The following is a 24,819-nucleotide window of genomic DNA, read 5'->3' on the forward strand; positions in this document are numbered from 1 at the left end:
TGCCTAGAGTTAGACTATCTTTTGTGTTCCCAAGTATTCTTTAATTAGATGTGTTTGATTAACTAACTTTGAAAAAGACGAAGATAGATGAAGAATTTTAAAGAGAACGTTGTAGATCAGTTTTGAAGACGTCCAAATAGATAGTTTTGAACTTTATATCTGTTAAGTATTAGCATTTTCTGGGAATTACAAATAGCCACGAAATACAAAAATGCCACGTGAGAAACACGCTCTTGCGCCAGGGCGCATGATGATTCTAGTGCTCTCTAAAGTTCCGCATACCAATGAGCATACCATTGGCCCCATCGTGCTGCCTCGGTAGGGCCACAATGGGGCTTTAAGTAGCAACGTATTGTCCGCAATCACTCACTACTTCCAAAACTCCCGATTCTTCCTTAAGCCCTCACTTTGTTTTTTAAGTTTTGTAATGTACACCTGAGCCAGTTCGAAAGGTTCATCTAAGTAATCATGCCGTGCCGTTCTGTTACTTCGTGACCTCAGTTTCACTTTGAACACCTGAAACTTGTGGCAAGTCACAATTTCATCGAGGACATTCGCCTTTCATGTTCGTCTAAATGATTGTTGGATTAAGCTTTCTGTGAATCATCCTACCTGTCACATCTTCCATATTGCCACATTCCCTCCGAAAGTTTTGTTATCACCCCGTTTAACTGTCAGTAATTTTTGCAGTCTCAGGCTTCACCTTGCGAGACGGCCTGAAGGGTCTTTCAGGTTTGCCAGCTAACACAAGGCGCAGTGGTCACTTACAACATTAAAGGGCCTGCCGTAAACCTTGGAGCGAACCTTTGATGTAGCTGAGATACTCTCAAAAGACTTTTCTATTGTAGAGCCGTTGGCCTCTGACTTTGATAGCGACCGGCTAGCAAAACTGATGGCCCTTTTCTGTCCATCAGTCTTCTTCACAAGAATGGCGCCGAATCTCATACTGCTTGCGTCTGTATGTATTTCTGGAACGTAAGGTAACAGCGCACAAACTCACGGGATGAAGAAGAGGGACACAAACAAGCGCTGACTCTCAACTGAAGATCCATTTAAATATACAAATTATCTGAACACATAAAATAAAGAAACAGAACACGCGGAGAGGGACAAGCAAGGGACTGTGTCGACGTCGCTGCGGGTGTTGCTGTTACATTATGATGGGTAATAGCGCACCAACTCACGGGACGAAGAGAAGGGACACAAACAAGCGCTGACTCTCAATTGAAGATTCATTGAAATATAGAAATTATACAATAACAATAAATAAACATACAGCACATGCGCAAGGGAGAAAGAGGGTCTGTGTCGATGGCATTAACAATTTTACGCTGCGGATTCATTAGGAGTGTTAACAGCGCACAAACTCTTGGGACGAAGAAAAGGGACACAAACAAGCCTTGACTCAAATAAATATTTAAATACAAGTTATCTCAACACATACGATATCTTCATTAATTATCTCAGCACATAAGAGGGGCAGCGAAGAACCGTGTCGACGTCATTAGCAATTTTAAGCTGTGGTTCATTATGGGTCGTAACAGTGCACAAACTCACGGGACGAAGAGAAGAGACAAAAATAAACGCTGACTCTCAACTGAAGATTTATAGAAATATACAAATTATCTGAAGACATAAAAGCAACATATAGAACACGAGCTGAGGGGCCAGTGAGGGACCGTATCGATTTCAATAACAATTTTACGCTGCGGCTTGGCATAAACTAACCCGCACAAACTAGCCTAGCAAACAGTCTGTTTCAATGTATTTCTGTTTCGGTAAATTCATCGAAATGCGCAAGAAACGGAGGCGTCTGGAGGTGTCGTTATAGTTCTTAAATGCTTTCTCCTGTGGCATTTTCCACTTCTTGTCGGACCTGGTAAGGTTGGTGAGTGGCTGGGCCATCTGGGGAAAGTTTTCGATGGACCACGTGTAATAGGAGTACAGGCGGAGAAATCGATGGATGGCCTTCTTGTCGATAGGTGGCAGAAATAAAGCGATGGCGGTTGTTTTCTGTGAGTCAGAGCGTACTCCGGACTTGCTGATCACGTGTCCCAAAAACATTATGCAGTTTTAGAATTACATTTGCGGGTGTTGCGGGCGCGTCTTTAGTTCTGGGTGCCATGTGAGCTTCAGAATAGTGCTTGCTCACTCTAGGGAAAAGTCTAGAGACTTTCGCCCTACCACTAACCAAAATGCACGGAAGCTACAGTGAGCACTTCATGGACCACGATCACCGCACGCTATTTCAAATTTTCTGCGGCCGGGCTAGGAACGCAAACGGCGGTTCGCGTTACGACGCATGCACAGGGGCAGCGACCGCACCGCAAGGGCTTGAGGTGCATTCTAAAACTCGCTATGAGTTCCTCGTATGCAAAGCGGCACTTCTCTGGCTTGAGGGTGAGTCCAGAAGTTTCACTTGCTTGAACTACAGCTTCAAGGCAACGGGTATTTGAGGAGAGCACAACAACGTCGTCCAAGTACAGAAGGCCAGTCTACCCCTTCAAGCCGGCCAGTACAGTATCCATAACTCGTAAGAAAGTCGCAGGAGCCTCGCAAATAACAAAAAGCATCATCTTGAATTTCAAAAGGCTGTCTGGTGTTAGAAAGGCGGTTGTCACTCCGTCTCTCCCTTCAATTTGCCAATAGGCAGTCTTGAGGTCCATTGATAAAGAATATCTTCGCGTTGTGGAGTCGGTCAAAAGCGTCGTCTATCTCTGAGAGATGATACACATCCTTCTCAGTAATTTTGTTCAGGTGACGATAATCGACACAGAAAAGTAAAGTGCCATCCTTCTTTTTCACTTACACCACAGGTGATGCCCACGGACTCTTGGAAAGTTGGATGACGTCGTCGCGTAGTATTTGGTCGACTTGCTTCACTATTGCCTACCGCTCTCGCATCGAAACTCTGTATGGGCTCTGACGAAGTGCCCTGGTACTTTGCTCTGTTATGAGGCGATGTTTTGCTACAGTAGTCTGTCAAATTTGCGACGTCGACGAAAAGCAGTGTTCGTATGGCTGGGCTTTTAAGCCGTTCTTGTTTATGCTTCGGAAGTAACGGATTGACGCCGACATTTTCTAGAAGACCTGCATTAGTCGAAGTAGGTTCAGTAGTTTCGGTGAATGTGATAGCGGCGCTGGCTTTCACAATTCTTTGTAAACAGGCAACCGTCGTGCCTTTGCTCAAGTGCTTGTCGCTGTATTGATCGCTGAAGTTCGTAATCATCAGTGTTGTTTCTCCTCCTCCTAGCTCGGCTATTCCTCGTCTGACGAAAATCTCGTGGTTGATTAACAGCTGCTGGCGACTTTCAAAGGCGCCTTCCAGGTATGCTCAGTTCTGAGAGCTGAAGGAAGTTATACTTGAGCGAGGAGGAATGGTGATTTTGTCTTCCAGTACATTCAAGGCCTGCTTTATGCGTGGTGTGTGCGGCGGTAAGGCTTGTTTAGTTGATAACGTTATTGACGTGGATATGAGTACGATGATTGCACCACGAACTATTAAGCAGTCCATATCAAGGATCACATCTTTTGAGCACCACTGTAGTACAACAAAACTTGCGGGGTAAATGTGGTTGTTATGACGACTCTCGCTGTACGGATTCCTACCGGCGTTACTAGGCGGCCGCCAGCTGTCCGTACTTTGGGGCCTTCCGAGGTGTGCTTGACCCTCTACAACGTCGTGGCTAGTGCTCCCCTGATGACTGAATTGTCGGCTCCGGTGTCGACGAGAGCTGTCACAGTGTGGCCCTCGATAAGAACTTCAAGGCTGCTAGTTCGTCGTCTCGCGTTGCAGTTAGGTCGTGGCATCGGATCACAGCTGCGCCGGCTTGTTCCGCTGCTTCTCAGCCCAACTTCGGTACGTGAGGTTTTGTCATCCGGGCTTTGCCTTGTTCGCGTCGTGTTCGAAAAGTTACACAGTGGCTTCATTATCACCGGGTGATCTTCGGTAGTACCACAGTAGCCGCATCTGTCCATGTTGTGCGCCTCTAGCCATTTCACGCATGAACTCGAGTACTGTAATCTGTTGTTGTGCTTTATTGCCTGTACCTATTGTTGATTTTTTCCTTATTATTACACTTTACTTCTTTGTCACAGCATCGGGCAATGCTTTTTTCAGAGGGGGGGCAACGCCACATTCCCTTTTTACGTCTCGTTATCGCCCCGTTTCACTGTCAGTATTACTCAGCGCAAACTGGGCCTAGACTATTCGAGAAGCTCCGGGACTGCTGTAGATCATTTTGTTAAGACTACATATACTTTGTGAACATTATATTATTCTGAAACCTACATTTCCGCTAGCTATAACGCTGGAATATTCGATAGTGAAGGTATAAATGCCGACACGCTTCACAGCTTGTAGGTTGATTGATGGCCGACGCTCTGTTCACCGCTATCAGTTCCAGTGTACGTCATGCTGTATTCTGAGTTTCCTTTTGCGTGGCCACACGTTCAGCCCAAATGAACGATTTCATCTTCGACCTAAAATATGCTCCCTTCGTCAACGTCACAACCCCGCGACAATACCTCCCTGAGTTGTAGGGGCGAAGCAATTTAAGGCGTGGGCTGAGCGTCCCCTCGTATGCACCCACGTCTCGTTAGTTCTTGAACTGGCTATAGAGGGCGGTACTTGTACATATAACAAAATGCATATACGCTGAAAATGTAAATGGTACGATACTTGAGGTCGTTACTTCTAGTATGGTAAATAATGAAAGGTGAGTTTCATGAAAACGGGAAAGACGTCAGATGTATGAAAGGAGAGAGACTATCGTACCAGGACGATCGTGTGTTCTTCGGCGGCGCAGTACGCCAGATCGCGCTCTATTGGCCCGAGAATAAAACTTCTTGATCTTGGAAAAGTAATGACACTCTCCTCCACGCGTGTGTTTCCTCCTTGATTCTCCTCGCCCGCTTTCCGTACGCGCTGCGCGCGGCGCCATTTGTCGCCGGTGCTCCCGTGGGCGCGCAGAAGAATTCAATGGAGGCGGGTTATTTCCAGCATCTTCGTGCCATAGTAGTGATGAATTTTTGTCTAAAATTGATAATAAAACTAAGAATACCAATGCCACCGTGTAATAAAGGATAAGATTCTTCCAAAGATCGTATTGGTGGGCCATTAAACGTTTTTATGGGGAAGTCTACGATGCGGATCTTTTTCTGCCTTATAATAAGATGCAGTACGCTTGCACCTAATATAGTTCCACTTGTGGCTTACCCTCTGTGTTCGAGTTTTTTTTCGTGCTTGTGTGGCATTATATGACACAAGTACTTACAGCATTTTATATTACGATTACTTTGTTGGTGGTGGATCGTTCAGCCATGTGTTCATCTACTCGGCGTGAAAGTGGATTTGCGCAATGGTCTCCAGACTGAAGGCCTTTGAGCAACGTCAATACGAATGTCACTAGTCCCGTTTATTCGGGAGGCGATCGCCGGGCTAATTCTAAGGGCCGAAGTATCGGCCCCCAAAACCGCACCACGAAAGCGTGCACAATTTAGAAGTCGTCCTATTTGGCGCGCCAGCGGACGCCGGCTGTGGCCCAAAGAACAAGTCAGAGCCGAGAGTTGATAAACAAAACAAAATTATATTCTCAATAATGGCAGATCAAAAACAATGCACAAGTATGCACACTCCACAATAGTTGAATACAATATGTCGCCAATCAAACAACGTACTACACAGTACAATCAGCCACACTCGAAACAACGGACACAGACAACAATACGCACTAAAATGCAGTCGCATGCATCGAACAACCAAGACACTTAAAGACGAAAGAGTTAGAAAACTTATTCAGACCAAAGATCTTGGAACAAAAGTCTGAATGATACTCTTCCGAGAATCACTCACTCAAAGTCCAGCGTTGTTGTCGTTCTGCTGCCCCTGAAGTTTTTCTTCCAGGAAACCTCGCCGAAGTTTCTCTTCCAGGAAACCTCACGTTTTCAATTGGCCACTCTCCAAGCTCCAATCTTCTTTGCCGGAAACACGTTGGCTTCACACACGCAGCTGTTGCCACGCGTTTTCGCTCGATAGTGGTAAACACACACTCTTTCCTGTAGCTCGAGTCGTCACCCCTCCGGTGGAAATCATCTTCTTCTCATGCTTTGTCTCTATAGACAAAACCTTCGCCGACTATACGGCGGAATCCCTACGCGCTCTGGCGCTAACTTCCGTCTTCTCCTGCTCTCCCATCTTGGCTGCTCGATTAAAATACCTTCCGCGCGAGATTTCAGAAAGTTCTCATCATTTCGTCGGCGCGATACGCAGCGAAGGCTGGGTAGAGGGCGAGACGGTTCGAAGGCCGTCCGCGACGGATAACGCGACCCGGCATCACCCCGCCCCTTTCCATCTAGAACATTCTAGGGTTTGCTCGGGCGCCGATGAGAGGAGGTTCGTCGGTGAACCTACGCTTCCGAGGGGAGAAGGACGCGCGCCCGGGGAGTCTTTCGATGCTTGTTTTCTTTTCTTTATCGTTGACCTCTTGGCGCTTCGTCGCGAGAATTCGGTGGCGCGCCCGTTTTTGAGCGCTCGTTTTGTGACACTGCCCCACTTTAAGAATATTATCTCATAATATTCAAAACCACACAAACGAGCGCGAACAGTCCCCACACTCTCAGAGACTGTAACATAGTCCGTCGCTCATGACACGTCACATCAACAATTGATCACTCAATATATTTGTACATTGTATTTCAATCTCACAACACATGAAATATAACCACAGGTACATTAGTACAACACTCCACCACATATTCCAAGCAATACAAATGTACAACGTTCTCTCAATACAACAATTCTACAATACCATACATCACATCACCGTAACAAACATTTTGACTCGCTTGACAAACAGTTGTTACACAAGATAACACCCACATTAACACAACATATTGCACTCAGTACTGCCAAACACATTCCGATTCGACCTCATGACCTATCTTGTGTATTTCGAGCTGCGCTTGCGTTCATTCTTGCGGTGCTCGCTCGACCTCTTCTTGTTTTTCCTCGTTCTTTTTCGGCGAGCCCTTTCCAACGATGGTATCTGAGGCGGCGTCTCAGCCATCGTTGTCACTTCTGACACTGTTAACGAGTGATAACTTTCGACCGATCCTGTTCGGTCATTCGCCCGCTTGTTCATGTCACGACATTGCGCCTGGCTGGCCGACACCGTCATCTTTACATTGTCGGTCAGTTGAGGTCGAGCCGACGTAAGTCCAGCTGCCCAGCACTTAAACTCATTCAATACAATCATGTTCTCATTCGCGGTCCCTTGCGCCCAGGCTTCACCTTGGGCTCGAGTGAAATCCTTCACGGGATTTTTCTCCGCTGTATCTCGCGGTCCCTATGTCGGCTGGGGCTCCATCTTCGGGTCTTCACCCAAACGATCTGGTTCGTTCGGCCCTCACGCCCCGTCGATGTTTCGGATGACGAGGTCGTACAGGGGTTCGTCATGCATAGAGCGGTAACCTTCCCGCTGAAGTACGGGGTTTCAACCTCAATCTCTGCTTCGGGAAGCAACCAAACCGTACTGTCAATTAGGCAAACCGGTTTCGTTTTGCCTGTTAACTCACTCTCCCGCACCAAATTTCTTCGCACGACAACAGTGGAGCTACCGGTATCTCTAAACACCGTAACCTTTTTGCCCGGAACTTTTCCAGGCAGCGTTGGCATTCCCTTCGTAACACCGGTTGGCTGTTTTGTGATTACAGCACCCGCAATTGGAAGTTTCTACCCTTTTTCAACTCTACGAATTCATCGCTGACATCATCAACGGTTTTTGGTGCCACTTGCGCGCAGGATACCTGGTGAGTTCGACTCGCTCCGTTAACATGCGTCTGCCTTGTGCCCAGTCTGACCACATTTGAAACATTGTACAACCGTAGGACTCGTGAAGTTATTTCGACAGTTGTTAGCGTGGTGACCCACTCGGTTACACAGAAAACATCGCGGAATGCTCTCCTGTGTACGCTTCTTTTCTTCGGGAGCCGATTTCTTCGAATCTTCAGGACACTCCTTCTTGACCTTGGCCAAATTAGTGCAACCTTGCGCTTGCAAGAATTGATCAGCTAATTCAAGCCTGTCTTCAAGTGACTTAGCTCTCCTTTCTTTCAAGTACAGTGACAGGCTTGGGTGGAAACTAGTAAGAATTTGTTGTCTAATTAGGAGCTCTCTAAGTTCATCGTACTCCTGCGCTGTCCCTGAAAGTTCAATCCATCTGTCGAAATATTAGCAAAGTCGGGCGGCATACTGCGTAGCCGTCTCACCATCAGCTGGCCTTCCTGTCCAAAATCTGTCCCGAAAACCCTCTACAGTATATCTAAATCGCTTCAGCAAAGCAGCTTTCAACTTTGCATAGTTGGCTGGATCGGTAGGCGTCAGCTTACCGTACAGACTGAGCGCTTCACCACTCAAGCAAGTACTCAAAGCAGTTGCCCATTGATGTTCCGGCCAGTTTTGGCTCCTTGCAATCGTCTCAAATCTGTGAAGGTATGCGTCAAGGTCGTCCTTCCTTTCTTCAAACGCTACGAGCAGCTTGCTTGGGTTCAAGCGGAAGCCATGATCTTTCCGTTCGCTGCTTTCAACTCTAGCTTGGACGGCAGCTTCACTTCGCTGTTGCAAACGGAGCCGCTCGAGTTCCATCTCGTGCTGTCGCTGCCGTTTCCTTTCAGCCATCTCCGCTTCTCTTTCTTCTCTCGCCCTTTCGGCTGCCAACTTTTCTCTCTCCAGCTCCAACTTCAATTGCTGCTCTTTTTCTTCTTTCGCTCTCTCAGCTGCCAACCTCTCTCTCTCCAACTCAGCTGCTTTTTCTTCCTTGGCTCTCTCAGCTGCCAACCTCTCTCTCTCCAACTCAGCTTCTTTTTCCGCTTTGGCTCTTTCGACCACCAACCTTTCTTTTTTTAGCTCAGCTGCCTTTTCTTCTTTGGCCCTCTCTTTTTCTTCTTTTTCCTTCTGGGTGACCCACTTCCGTAGTTCGACGCCAGAAAGACCCATCTTTTTACCAAGAGCTACTAACTTTTCGAGATCGATGGTGTCTCGCAAATAGAGTCGTGCCGCGTGCAAAAAGTATCTGCCTAAATCAGTCTATCAGAACACTCCCCTGCACTAGTTAACGAGAACACTGAGCAACACATAAAATCTTTCCGATAGCACTATCAACAACTCGAGGCTCTTTCTCACTACTTTGGGCACACTGTGCACCAAAAGGTCCTAGTCGCGGACGCCAGATTACTTGTCACTAGTCTCGTCAATTCAGGAGGCGATCGCCGGGCTAATTCCAAGGGCAGAAGTATCGGCCCCCTTAACCGCACCACAAAAGCGTGGACAATTTAGAAGTGGTCCTATTTGGCGCGCCAGCGGACGCCGGCTGTGGCCGAAAGAACAAGTCAGAGCCGAGAGTTGATAAACAAAACAAAATTATATTCTCAATAATGGCAGATCAAAAACAATAGACAAGTACACACACTCCACAATAGTTGAATACGATATGTCACCAATCAAACAACGTACTACACAGTACAATCAGCCACACTCGAAACAACGGACACAGACAACAATACACACTACAATGCAGTCGCATGCATTGAACAACCAAGACACTTACAGACTAAAGAGTTAGAAAACTCATTCAGTCCAAAGTTCTTGGAACAAAAGTGTGAATGATACTCTTCCGAGAATCACTCACTCAAAGTCCAGCATTGTTGTCGTTCCGCTGCCCCTGAAGTTTCTCTTCCAGGAAACCTCGCGTCTTCAATTGGCCACTCTCCAAGCTTCAATCTTCTTCGCCGGAAACACGTCGGCTTCACACACGCAGCTGTTGCCACGCGTCTTCGCTCGATAGCGGTAAACACATACTCTTGCCTGTAGCTCAAGTCGTCACCCCTCAGGTGGAAATCATCTTTTTCTCCTGCTTTATCTCATTAGACAAAACCTTCGCCGACTACACGGCGGAATACCTACGCGCTCTGGCGCTAACTTCCGTCTTCTCCTGCTCTCCCATCTTGGCTGCTCGATTAAATACCTTCCGCGCAAGATTCCAGAAAGTTCTCATCATTTCGTCGGCGCGATACGCAGCGAAGGCTGGGTAGAGGGCGAGACGGTTCGAAGGCCGTCCGTGACGGATGACGCAACCCGGCATCACCCCACCCCTTTCCATCTAGAACATTCTAGGGCTTGCTGGGGCGCCAATGAGAGGAGTGTCGTTGGCGAACCCACGCTTCCGAGGGGAGAATGACGCGCGCCCGGGCAGTCTTTGGACGCTTGTTTTCTTTTCTTTATCGTTGACCTCTCGGCGCTTCGTCGCGAGATTTTGGCGGCGCGCCCGTTTTTGAGCGCTCGTTTTGTGACAACTAATAAGCGTCACCAACAGTGACTCAGGTACCAAAATAACAGAAACATAAGAAAGTGATTATTTAGTACTATGTTTTGACGTTTTGTCAAATAAACTAGTGATCGGGTTTCCTGTGAGAAGAGAAACTCTGCACAGGGAATTTCATCATAATCTGGGCATTTATAGCGACCAAAAACCTATCTGGACTGGCTGATCCTGGTAAGAAGTACACATATGATACTTGTATAAAAGATAGTATAGTTTCTTATTGGTGAATAGAAAACATGCCGTCACGATGAAAATGCTTGCGGCCACGCTTTTCTAGAAAATGGCTCACTTTCACTATCACCTAAGCTGTAGCTTCTTTATTTTGTTGCGGCTCTGTTTTTTCCTTCTTGCAAGAAACCGCTTCTCTTTAATTCATGATATTTCTGTGCTAATACCACCCCCCCCCCCCCCAAAAAAGCACAAAAAATTGGCAGACTCCACGTACGGAGGGTATCGATGATATGTGAAGCACGAATGAGGTGGGTTCATATGCCTCTTTGAAATCAGCAGAACGTTACGAGGTTGAGGTAACTTATGCCGTACATGACTTCCATGACGCGATTATCATGTTTAGATGTGTCATTTACATTCGTCATCTATTCATGTCATCTGGTACCAAAGTTGGTATATGTGGAGCTAGCGAAATGGCCACTAGCTTGCTATGAGCGTAGCTTGTAAAGTTTTATATCGCACGCGTTTTCATGATTATCATGTTTGCACCAGTCAGATATCTTCGTCGTCCATTCATGTCCTGTAATAGCAAACTTTGCACATGTGGAGCTGGAGAAACAGCCGCGAGCGCATCATGAAGGGCCCAATATACTCCGACGTAACGTTGAAGCCTACGCATGGTGGGCGCAGTGACGCTACACTCTAAAAAGTTTTACACTCTAAAAGGTGTAAAACGAATCTACGCAGTAAAATCACCCTTATGAACACTCTTTTTACGCGCCATTTTTATAATTTGAGGTGTTCGTAATTAAAACACCCTCAAAACACTCTATTTACACCTTTATATTTGGGGTGTAATGAACAACTCTACAAACAATTGATTGATATGTGAGTTTAACGACCCAAAACCACCATACAATTATGAGAGACGCTGTAGTGGAGGGCGCCGGAAATTTCGACCACCTGGAGTTGTTTAATGTGCACCCAAATCTGAGCACACGTGCCTACAAGGCTACAAATGCACGACATTTTTGGGCCGTTTTGCTTATACTGTTAGTATACGTTAACCATCTTGATACAAGCAAGGCTCCCACTACTAGCTGCTTGCGAGTCTAGTAATAAATCGAAGCAGTAAGTAATGTGAGCGGATTGCAGTTTTCATCGATGAAGCACGCAAACTACTATAAGATGAAAGATACAATATGAGCGACGCTTGTTCATTAGAGTAAGGGCCCATTCTCCTGTACCTGTTTCTTTCATCTGGGTCATTTGTGTGATTAGTTAACACTCACAAAGTGCACTGATTTGCCTGAACAAGATAATGTGGTGCACATTGGTGTAGCCATACATAGAACACTCCCCCCTCTCCCCGTCCCCATAAGATCAAAGCTTTTAAAACTGAAGATAAAACTACCACCACCTGCAAAAAAACAATAGCACAGTTGTTTAGAAATAACCACCATGTCAGCAGGCCAACAGGTCCCTTAAAAACAAACACTGACGTCATGTATTTTTAGCAGGCACGTTTTATTTTTTACTGTAGCGAATGTTCCTCTTCAGGTGTCCTCAAGAGTGCGTCATGGAAATTAGGAAGAGGACACCGACCATAAAGAAAAATGCAGAATAAGGACATTTTGGTGACCTTGACGCAGCCTTGCTCACAATGACGGGAGCCTTGTGGACTAAATTGCTAACAAAGCTCTTCTCAGAAGAGCCGAACGCAATCTCTAGTTCTCTCTCTCCGTTTATTTGTGGATCCCCTTCTTTTATTCATGTAACTTCCCCTGCAGGCGTGCTTTGGTCAAAGCCTTGACTTTGTAAGTAGTGAGAAAACAACATTGATGAAATATTTTAAGCCGTGGTCTTGTGCCAAGGACTGCAAACAAAGTACAAATGTATTGCCGCAACGTGAAAACAGAAGTAGTAATTAACAGGTTGAGAAAGTAACAGCAGGTCAGTATTTCTATTCACTGCGTGCCAGAGCGTTCCTCTTCTTTCTTGTTATTGCTTGCTGCATAAAAGCGTGCAGATGCGCGTATGCGCTGTCGTCTTCGTCTTCCTAGCAGTACGCACGTGGCAATATGTTCTCATCGAATAGTGTGACGACCGATGCATGCAATGTTGCAGTATCTTTACCGAAATGAAAGTGCTGATAAAATATCGCCTGAGTGACTTTGAATGTGCAGTCCCTAAAGACCCATAGAGCTAAGCAAAAAGCATCAGCTTAGCTTTTTTTACCAAAAATAACTACATTAGGTCGGTGAAGGTGCGCTAACATTGCTCCTGAATAATACAAGTGCGCGTTCTGACTACTAGTTCGTGCTGGCCGCCTGCACCGTCACAAAGTTCACTGCGATTCAGATGCACTGGTAAAGAACGAGTACAGCCCAACAAATCGCTGCCGCGAAAAAAAAAAGGAAGCAGCGCCCGTGCAATTAGCAGAGGACCGGAGCTAGCGTTAAACCGCATCTAGCCGGTTTGAAAGCGCGCCGATGCCGTGAAGTCTCGTTGCCTAGACAACCTTGGCTGCCCGGTATTGCTGCGCGCCGGGCACACAGCGCGGGAAAGGGGTCGACATCGTCTTACATGTCACTGCGTGCGCTGGCGTAAAACCCTCCCGTGTGTGTGTGTGTGGTGCGCGTGGCTTCTGGATCGGTAGAGTTTATTAGTCGGTGTTTAGTTTTAAATGTGCCTGCGCTCTGTGCTCCACCAGTTTGTTCTGTCAGTGCTGATTATTGCGAAGGTGCACCATCCCGAAGACTGGACCTGTGGATTCGTATTGTGGAGCACTCGTAGTGAAATAGTGAGTACCGCTTTCACGTTGCTCCGCTCAGCGCTTTGTTAACTGCGTGAGCACGAGAATAACGCCTTCAAAAAATTTTGTTTTCAACTTGTTGATGACAAATCAGCATTTGTTTACTTAGCGAGAATATTTGTCTGAACTGTTTCACGGGAATGATGGCGAAGTGTGATTGTGGGCAAGTCTTTTTGTTTGTTTAGATTGTTTGGAGTACAAAGCAGAGTGAGCGTGCGCCACTGAGGTTCAGCGAAGAAATTGCACAGATTTTTCGGCGCCCTTTGTTGGCAGCCGTTTTTAACGGGGCCTGCTCGTGCTGCTCATCAATTTGAGTTTACTAATTAATACATTTATGGGGACGGCGCCTGTTAGCTCTAAGCATCAACCGTATGTAAGATGCATATGCTTGGGCATATCGGTAGTTCATTTACTTTCTTTTTTTTTCTTATTGCACAAAAATACCGAGAACGGAAAACGAGCGTGGTGTCCATGTCGTTCTTTTCGGTTCTTTTTTGTTTTGTGCGGTAACACTACCGTGATAACTCGGGTTGATGCATCGGGTGACAAAACAGCATATTGCTTCGTGTTAGGTGTGCCTAGCGAAGTTTGCCTACTTGCTAATGCATTCAAGTTCGTTAAATTTGTATTCACCGGTATTTTCGTTCACCCGCAACGTAGCGTGACACTGCCGAAAGCTTTGCCTATGTAGTGGATCGAGCACTGAAGGTGGACTTTTGTTTGAACAGACCTTTAGTCTGTGTGTGGGGTCGAATTGCCTACTTGAACAGCGCAAACACTTCTTTGAACATAACTGCCAACGTTCGAGAACATTTTATTCAGATTGTTTCCATCATGTGTAACTTGCAAAATATTCTTGTTATTCAGAGTTTTATTGCCATCACCTCACTTTGGCGTGTAACTTCGCTAAGTACTTCAGATGTTAAAGGTATTTTCGCTATGTGAAGCGTATTATTAGTTTTTTTGTTGCTCAAAAGCACTTTATTGTTATACCTACTGCACGGTATCTGAGCATGTGTTGCAGCCAAAATGTAAGACTGGGCAGCATATCTATCTGGGAACACAACATGCACAGCCACTGAACAGCCTACGCTGCACCGGGAAGGAGTTATGCTTTCTCATCCTGACAGCATGATTGAAGCAAATGACCCTAATTTAGCAGTATGCAATAGTCATTGAGTGAAGGTAACAGGGTCACTTTATTCGACATTTCCCAGCCAATTTCGCGGCTATGGCAAATGTGATTGAAAAAAAAAGTCGTGCTGATTTAAGGCACTGAAAACAGTGCACTGCTTGAATATTTCGGAAAGAAAAAAGTGTTTGGTCACGTGTTTGCCTTTCAAACTTTTCAGACTGCTGTTTGAGTGTTGTTTGTAAAAAAATATATTTTACAAGTACCGCACCTTTTTTTATACCAACTTTGGTACATGTTAGGTAAAGGGACTTATGTAAGGTGTTTTGAAACTCAGCAATATTATTACAAATTTTTGGCCACATACGTCTGCAAGAAATAAGCCAAAGTGTGTTATGTTTGCATTTTCTCATCGCTATACTGCACTCTGTATGATTATCTGAGCTGTGACTACTTACTTCACAGAAAAGATATTTTGATGAAAAATTATTTGTAGACATCTTAAGCTGTTAACCTCGACGAGAAAAGATCACTCATTTCCCAGAATTGTCATTTTTGTCCGTATTGAGACGCAATTCGCACCATGTGGTGGTCCAAATAAAAATCACGTTTTACCTAAATTGAAAGCAAATAAACAGTTATTTGTATGTGACAAGTTTCATCACTACAATTTCTATTTCAAAGAATAAATTTTTTTTTTTAATTTTCCCTTCGACGGCAATGGGGAACTTTGAGGCGTCGGCTGCTGTATGACCAAATGGCGAATGGTGAACTTGGAACTTCAAAAATCATTTAGGGGCAAAGCTCTTGAGGCCGTGGGTCGTTCCCTCGTCTGTAGTCGTACTAGTATTATGTAGTCACTTGATGAGTTGCACAATAGATAGCCTTAGTGGTTTTCACAGCATATACACGGACAAACTGATGATTCGTGGGGTGAATCGTTCGTCCGTACATTTGTGCTTTCGTCCGTTTGTCTGTGCATCCATCCGTTCGGGATTCAGTGTGTCGGTCTGTCCGTGAGTCCGCCCGTCTTTCTTTTCGTCCATACTGGCGTCAGACTGTCTGTCTATTCGTTTGTGCGTCCGGGTGGACGAACGCTACGCCCCACTCATCATCATTCACTCCGTGAATATGCTGTGATTTTTTCTCAAAACATGAATTGCTATGACAAAATTTGGCACATGAAAAGAACTGTTTATTTGCTTCAATTTAGGTACAAAGTATATTTTAATTCAACCACCACATGGTGCAAGTTGCGTCTCATTATAGACAAAACAATTATTGTGTGAAATTTGCGATTTTTTCTCGGTAAAGTTCTACAGATTGAGAGGTTTAAAATATTTTTCCTCCAAATATACCTTATGTGGTTTAAGTATTCACTCCTCAGATATTCATTCAAAGTACAGTATTGATATAGAAAAATGCAGATATAACACATTTCGGCAAAATTATTTGAGGCGTATGTGGTCGAAAAATGGTAATAATATTACTGAGCTCAAACACTTTACGCAAGCCCTTCACTTATCTTGTAGACCAAATTTAGCATGGAAGAAGAGATACTTATGAAATAATTTTTTTCACAAACATCCAGATGAGATTCCGGGAAGTTCAGGAGGCCGCCACATGACCAATAAATTATTTGTTTGCGAAATCTTCGAGAAGTTGCCTTTTTTAATGCAGTAAAATCAGCGCGATTTTTTTTCCAATATGTTTGCGGTGGTCACCAAACTGACTGGGACGTCTGAAGTGGAATGACTGAATAGCCAATTCTTCCATTATATAATCGTGTCAATGTGAGCCAGTCCAAGAACACTAGAATCATTCGCATTTTAATACGTAACTGTACAGTACCTAATTTTACAAGTTACCTGCACTGAATACCTTCTCAACGCGCATACCGCCATGTATGCTCAGTGGCATTGTGCTTTTGTGCAATACAGATAAAATATGTATAAGTTGTTGCGCGTCGTACTGTATTTTTTTTAATAAACCAATCGAATGAGTACCATGGTAGGTCTGCAGAAATACACATGCAGCTGTGTTGATGCATACCTAAGCATAGAACTTGACATTCATTTAGATTGGTCGTTGCATGCAGCTAATGGAACATTATCAACTTGGAGCAACACCTTTTTATTTGCCTGCACGAGCAAGCTGAAACGGTAAAGTAAGGTTCATATCTACGGCACGAAAGGTATAATGATTCTGCCACAGCACGCTTTTTATTGCGTTTATTGCTCAGCATACCTTTTCTACCATTTTTCCCTGCGGTGGAGCCCGATGCCTCTGAATATGCTTGCTAGGCACTCAATGTATACTTACACATAAGAAAGCAGTTAGTTATGCATGGTGCACACTGTATGTTGCACTCTTTGCGAAATTTCAGTCATTGTTCCTTGTGTATTTATTTTAGGTTTCCGGAATTGAATTCCCTGCACAGAAAGAACAGCTTCGCCCCACTTCTCTCGAAGACACCAGTCATCTCAGCAGCTGAAGATGACTGTGCAAGCAGCAGTGACGAATGGTTTTGCCGTTAGAAGTATACCAATACTGACATTACAATAATACAACCCCAATTACACTACCTTGTCGAATGTTCTCTTTTTTAATGTCGAAAATTATACTGCGAGATGTAATAGGTTGTAAATGTGACTCCAGAAACTCGCTTACTCTTTCTACGTGTTTTTTTCTATTGTATAGGTGTCAATCAAATGCCATACGTCTCAGTCGTTTGCCCGACTAGCGCAAATGTTTTTGAAAATTGTGGAACTTTATTGTATTGAAAACAATGAATTTTTACTATAGAGAGAAAAAACTTGGTCCCGTGACATATTTCAAAATTTTGCAGAATGCCATCAGAGTCCTGTTTGTCAGATTTGCACTTTTTCTGTAACAAAGGCAGATGCTAACATATGGGCTTAAAATTGTTTTTTGCTTCGGCGTCATGTTCGGTTGGACCATACGCTACAGGTTACTGCGTGCACTACTGTGGTGTGTGTGTGTGTGTGTGTGTGTGTGTGTGTGTGTGTGTGTGTGTGTGTGTGTGTGTGTGTGTGTGTGTGTGTGTGTGTGCGTGCGTGTGTCTTCCGCGTCTTTGTCGTTTACGCCCCAGTCTACGTACACATATATACACTGGTGTCACGCATCTCATTCAAGACCATGGCACCCTATTTTATCAGCTGGCTGCATGGAGGTATAAGTGCAGTGGATGAGACCAGTATCTTCTTTCTTCCCTGTCAGCTGCAGAGAAGGTTCATATATGCTTCTGCCTGAGAAAAATTGAGGCTTGGGTCAGTTGGTGATGCATATTTGATGGAATGAAGTGCTGTGAACGGCTCTCCTAAACACACAAGTCTAAGCGTCACCTCCCGTGTCTCGGCTTTTGTTGCCCGTTAATTGCGCTTCACTTCATCAAGTATGCTCATCCATATAACTGCCATCGTTTCAAAGGGGTTTTTAGTGTACACCCCAGTGTACACTGAAAAGATGAAGCTACACCTTAGTACACCTTCATCCAACACCTATAGTTTAGGGGTATTCATAAACACCTAATAAAGTAGGGTGTAACGTTTCTTTACTCCCTATGGTTTCAGGATGTTTTTAAACACCTAATTGTTTATGCTGTTCCTAGACACACTAAAAGGGTGATGCCTATGGGACAAAACAAGTACACCCTGATGGGTGTAAAAAGTTTCAGAGTGTACACTAGCAAAAGTGAGCAGCGGCGCGACCGGCGTCTGCTGGCGCGACCCAGAGCAACCGGGGCAAATCGCGACTTGCTGCATTTCGCGACGACTACTTAAGCCAGACATCACGGCGTCTGCCTCTCTTCGTATCGTAGGAACGCCGGGAGCGCTCTAACGCGCATGCGTCAAAGCAACGAGCGCGGCGCACGCCTGCGAATATATGGCAGACAGATCTGCGTCTGGCGTGGCATCGACGGTGTGATACGACGAAATGAACGCCGGCGCAAATGCGCACTGGGTCCCGTCGAAGTGTACTGGCACCTTGAGAGTGGCATGTAGTCATGTTTTTCCAGGACAAATATCTCATGAATATCACGTTTGCACCTGTCACACACCTCCATCATCTATTCAGGTTACGTAATACCGAATTCGGCATGTGTGAAGCTAGTGAAACGGCCGCGAGCACATCATGAGTGTGGCATATAGTCATGTTTCTACATGACCCGCATGTCATATTTATCATGTTTGGACGTGTCATTTACCTATGTTGTCTGTTCGCGCCACGTAATACCGAATTCGGTACATGTGAAGCCAGCGAAATGGCCATGAGCGCATCATGGATGCAGCATGTAGTCATGTTATTAGATGACAAGCATCTCATGTTTGTCATGTTTACACCAGACACATACCTTCGTGATCTCTTAACGTTCATAATACCAAACATGGTATATGCGAAGCTAGAAAAACGGTGCGGCCACACACTAGGCGGCGGTCCTGCCATATAGTCGCAGGCGCGCGCCGCCCTGCGTTGCATTGACGCATGCGCGTTTCAGCGCGTCAAACATCCCTCCGCCACTAAAAAAAATGGCAGCATATCCACGGAGTCAATGATGGAGAAGGGGCGAAGCATCCGTCCGTTCATTCTTTCTTGCTTCTATCCGTCCATGCGTGCGTCTGTGTGGCCGCCCGTGCGTCCGTCCACCCGTCCGTGCGTGCGTCTGTTCGTGTGTCCGCACGTCCATCTGTGCGTTCGTTCCTGCATTCGTCCTTGCATCCGCTCCTGCGTCCATCTATGCGTCCATCCGTTCGTGCAGCCATCCGTGCGTCCGTCCATGCATCCGTCTGTGTGTATTCTCATCCACCTAATCAGCACTCCGATTTCCACAATCTCGCATTTTTTATCATATATCCTCATATAGAAGCACCGCTATCCAGCGGACATTCCAAGGACCAAACGAGAGAAGGCACACGCACACTTTCTTACGGCTTGCGCTTCGTGTCTACTTCCCATCTTTAACCATCTAGAGTTGATGGTATATACTATACTCCGTTTCATACATCAGGTGCAACACTGTGAAGGCTAGGCAAGTAGTCCGTAAAGAAAACACGAGGCGTTGCTCCGCGCGGTTTCGTAGCCGCGTCATTCTGCTTCTGGTCACCGACGCGTGCGGACGCAGGATGGCAGGCTCCTCAAGAGCTGTTACAGCGGCCGACGCTGGCCGCGGTTTCTCGTGCACATCGCTTCCCAAGGACTACCGTTTAATTCTGCCACCACTGCCCAGAGGAGAAGGACTCAGACGCACGTTGGTTCTGCACTGCGACATCGCAGCGCGTCCGTACGGGATTAACGACTTCCGAAAGCCGCTCAAGGAACTAGGCATCATTCAAGAGGTAAGCGGCATAGGAGCGTATCAGATGTCGCACGTCTGGCTTCTTAACATGAAGTCAGATGAAGCCAAGAAGATAGTTCTGGACGCTGGCCTACTCTCCGTGAAAGACCGGCCCTGCGTCGTCGTCGACCCAGAAAGGCAAGAGGTGCGTCTGAAGTTGCATTGGGTAGCCTTTGACGTCAACGCAGAGACTGTACGGCGTGCTTTCCGGGAGTACGGTGAAGTGAAAGAAGTTATCAGCGACAAGTGGAGAGACGAAGACTTCGAAGGAGTTGAGTCAACCACAAGATTCGTTCGGCTACTACTTAAAGAAGGCGTTACTACGGATCGCATACCCCACCAGATGCGTTTCGGAAGCGGCATGGCACTGGTGGTCGTGCCAGGAAGAGCACCGCTGTGCCTGCGTTGCCGGAACACGGGACACATTCGTCGAGACTGCAGGGTGCCCAGGTGCGCTGGTTGTCGCGCTTTTGGGCATGAGCAGGCGGACTGTACTCGTTCCTATGCCAGTGCAGCAAGTCGAGCAACAAATGCCGACCACAGTGAATTGCTCATGGATGAAGAGGAAGCAGAGAGGGCCGCGGCGTCCAAGGCAGGAGAGGAGGCGTCTCATGCAGTGGCGACCAGCGAGGAAAAGACGGAGACACCTAAGCAAGACACAGACACAGATGAAAATACGGTTGTGGGCACTCCAACGCCACGGCGTTCGACTCAAATGGAAACCCAGCACAAGGCTGAACCAGTCATCGGGTCCGACGCTACTTCAGACATGGATACAGTTTAAGCTACGCCAGCAAAGCGACGCCTGAATGAGGGAGACGCGGCGTCTCAGCAGCGTCTGACCCAGGAAGATCAAGGGCAGTGGCGAGTGGCTGGCTCCAAAAAGTCTCGGGGTGCTGGCCGCCTGCGTTCGTCGTCGCTTTCACGCGGCGGCGACGGGACGACGCCTTGAGCGTCGGCCGGACAGTTGTTTAGGTGTTGGTAAGGTATGCGTCTTTCGCTCGGCTTTCTCTCATCACGATGGCGACGATTAGATTGGCGACGCTAAATGTACGTGGGCTTTCTGCCAAACGGCGGCAAAACCAGCTTTACCGCCTGATTATAGAACAAGATCTGGACATCGTCGCTGTACAGGAAACTAAAGTAGAGAGTGAAGAGCACGCTGAGCGAATGGTGCAGCCTTTCACGAGAGTGTTTATGTGTGCGTTTGTCACGCGGTGGGTGCGTCTGCAGGTTGCCTCTTGTTAATTCGGCAGAGCCTTAATGCGAAAGTGGAGTCTGTAACTTCTGCGAGGCGGGTCGTTTTATTATATGTGATTTATCCCTACCGAGAGAAAAATGGAGAGTAATCTGTGTGTACGCACCCACAGTGATTCAAGATCGAAAGGAGTTTTTTGAAAAACTTGATGTGTATTTAAAATGTGAACGTAAACTAATTTTGGCTGGGGATTTCAACTGCGTTTGTTCGAGTATAGATAAATCAAGTTCCAGGCCATACAGAGATTTAAGCATTGCCATCCTAATTGATATGGTGGCGAAAGCTCAGCTAGAGGACGTGGGTGAATGTCTTTGCAGTGGAAAAGGGGTTATGTTTACCCACTTTCAGCGTTCAAGCCATGCTAGACTTGACAGAGTATATGTGTCTTCCGAAATCATTCCTTCGTGCCATGATTACAGAGTTACACCTGTTATGTTTAGTGATCATTGTTTGGTTTCATTCTCAATGGGTAAACATAAAAGGAATAACAAACATTTCTCTTGGGACCTCTGGAAATTTAATGTAAAGCTACTAAAGAATGAAGAGTTTAATCGAATTTTTCTAGAGGGCATAGAAGACTTAGCAAATAGAACACTTGAATCCTGGGGACATAAGTGGGAAATATTTAAACAGACCATTAAACTGAAAGCACTTGAGAAAGCCAGTATCCTGAGACATGCTGAAAAAGAACTTGAAGTGCGTTTGCGTGAAAACTTGCAGCAGTTAGTAGCGGATAAATGTACTCAGGCCGGAACATTTTCAGAGGAGATAAACATAACTAAACAGAAGCTAGAGTTGATAGACCAAGAACGTTATCGTGGAGCATTGATTCGAGCTCGAGCAGAAAACTTGGTAGCGGGAGAAATGCCAACAAAACGAGCTCTTGGAGCTGAGAAGAGACATGCCTGTAAGAATGAAATAAGAGAAATAGAATATAAAGGAAAAAGGTGCCATACGAAAGAAGCAATAGCCGATGCTTTTTTCGAATATTACAAAGAGTTATTCACACCAACCAGTGTACACGCAGAACGTTTTAATAGCGATTTCATTTCATTAATGCCAAGACTTGATGACGAAAGAAAGAAAATTTTAGAATTGCCTATAACAGAGCGAGAAGTTGAAAAAGCAATTGATAAGTTAAACAATGGTAAGTCTCCAGGACCAGATGGCCTTAGTGCTGCAGTGTACAAGGAATTCAAACACGTAGTTTCACCTATTTTGAGGGAGGTATTTAACGAGGCTTTTAAGTGTAAACCACTTCCACCATCGTTTTTGTCAGCCCACACGGTCTTAATACCTAAAACACAAGATCCCGCGAAGTTAAGAAGTGTTACTGCATATAGACCAATTAGCCTAACTAATGTTGACTATAAAATATTGATGAAAATATTGGCCAGAAGACTCCAGACAGTTATGACAAAACTGATTGGGCCCCACCAAACATGTGGCATAAAGGGAAGGAAAATAATGACCAACATAAACATAGCACGATCAATCCTAGAAAGTTGTGACGTTATGCATCTCAATGTTGCCATGCTTCAAATTGACCTCGAAAAGGCATTTGATCGCGTGCCGCACGACGTGCTCCTTTCATTACTTGAGCACATTAACGTAGGGAGTTTGATTAGCGAAGGAGTGCGCATGGCTTACACTGGATGCACGACGACATTGGTATTAAATAAAACTGCGGGTGAGCGTATACCTGTGCTGCGGTCAGTGAGACAGGGGTGTCCACTATCGCCCCTGCTTTTTGCTATTTTCATTGAACCTTTCTGCTTAAGTGTAATTAATAACCCTGCAATAAGCGGCTTTAAACTGCATGAAGCTGAGGTTAGCCTCCTCGCATACGCAGACGACATTGCAGTTTTCTGTACAAATTATGAGAGTATAATGCATGCTGTTAATGCCGTGAAAACTTTTTGCCAGGCGAGTGGTAGTGCCGTGAACTGGGATAAGGGCCTTGGCTTCTGGCATGGGGAATGGGACGTCACGCCAAGAGTATTTCTAAACATTAAATGGCAGGAAACACCAGTGAAGTATTTAGGAGTGCCGCTGGAGTTCTATCATGACAGTGAACCGTATTGGAAAAAAGAAACACAGGCATTGCGCAATGATGTAGAAAAATGGAAAGATTGGGGTATTTCGATATTCGCACGGGCCACAACATGCAACTTGTTTCTGGTGAGCAAGCTGTGGTACGTAATGCAGGTTTTGCACTGCAGTAGAATAAGTGTACAGAAAATACACAGAGTATTTGCAATTTTCATATGGAGCTCTGTATGGGAAAGATCAAGCCGCACAAACCTTTTCAGAAAAGTTAGAGATGGTGGACTCGGATTAGCTCATTTGTACATAAGACAACTTGTCAATCGTTTCCTTTTTCTGCGTGATGTGGATGACCCCTTTTTGAGAACTGTTATACAACTAAGGTTATCTAGAGTGCTGCCGGGATTTCTCGTATCATCATCAAATATGCAAGGACCAATACAAGGGTATTTAAAAGAAGTTGTTTCGTCTTTCCGCTTTTTGTCAGTAAGATTTTCGTTAGAGTATCTGGCTGAAGTACCACGTAAAAAATTGTATAGAGACCTTGTCGATGTTTTACTGCCTGTTCCATTGTACCGTCAGCTATATTGTGCAGGCCCAGGACAGGATGTTCTGAAACGTGTTAAAAGAATGCTTGTAGCGCCAGGGGTGTAAACTTTTTTCTTTAAATTACATACTGGTACCTTACCAGTTAAAACGTGGTTGCAGGATAAGGGAATATTCGTGCCATGGAGCACAAATTGCCACTTGTGTAATAAACCGGAAACAATTGAACACGTGTTTATAGATTGCTGGAGCGGGGTCTTTTTCTGGGATATACTGCAAAGAACCTTGAAAAAAGAATTACCGTTAAGTCCACATGGCATCCGTTTTCTTTCGGTTAAAAACGAGGCAGGTTTACCTTATGATCTTATCATGCTTCTGGGCCTGCACAGTATATGGAAAACCCGATGTGCCTTTGAAAACGCGGATGTAGAAGTGCTAGCTGTGCGCCAATATTTTTGCAAATCTGTGTGCCATTTTCTTGAAATGCTGAAAAGCCAAGAGGATGTGCCAGACTGGATTGGGTGCATTGAGCGATTGTTACGAATGCCCAAGTATTGATTAATAGTCAGCCAAGAGCTGACGGTACCTCAATGAATTCTGTGGGTGTATTTTGTGACGCACTTGAATATGGACCAATATGTAAATATGTAAAATGTGAACAGTCATGATTTGCAAGGCAATAAAGAAAAAAAAAGGTTTTGTAGCCGCGTGGTCTGACGCGTCGCTCCGGAGAGTTCACCGTAGTTTTAAAGTGCATGGGTTCGAATCCACGTGGTGCCATTTTTTTATAATATTTGCGAGTTTAATTCAAAATCTTGTTTTTTTTTCAGTAACTTCAACCTACTTACTGACAGCTTTGATGTGCGAAGCTTCAAAAAAATTCGCGCACGAGAGGTGGTCGAGGACGCAGAGCTGGACGCCATTTTTTCGAAGCTGCCACAACAAGTAAAAAAAAAACGGCGGCGCGGGTCGCGCAGAGAGCGAAAACCTGATACGAAAGCGACAAACATAAATTACCAACTCGCATATTTGGATTGTTTATCCGACAACACAGGCGTTTGTTTTTTAACCTGATGACAAATATGTATGCTTAGAAGTTTCCCGAGAAGCATTTAT

At 45.4% G+C, this 24,819-nt stretch overlaps 1 protein-coding gene across 1 annotated transcript in view; it reads left to right on the forward strand.

Moving 5' to 3' along the window:
- Positions 1-24,819, forward strand: part of LOC142789931 (uncharacterized) — a 228,312-nt gene that overhangs the window by 91,332 nt on the left and 112,161 nt on the right. The gene's annotated exons all lie outside the window — the stretch shown is intronic.

This window comes from Rhipicephalus microplus, chromosome 2, assembly GCF_043290135.1.
Source record: "Rhipicephalus microplus isolate Deutch F79 chromosome 2, USDA_Rmic, whole genome shotgun sequence".
NCBI lineage: Eukaryota > Metazoa > Arthropoda > Arachnida > Ixodida > Ixodidae > Rhipicephalus > Rhipicephalus microplus.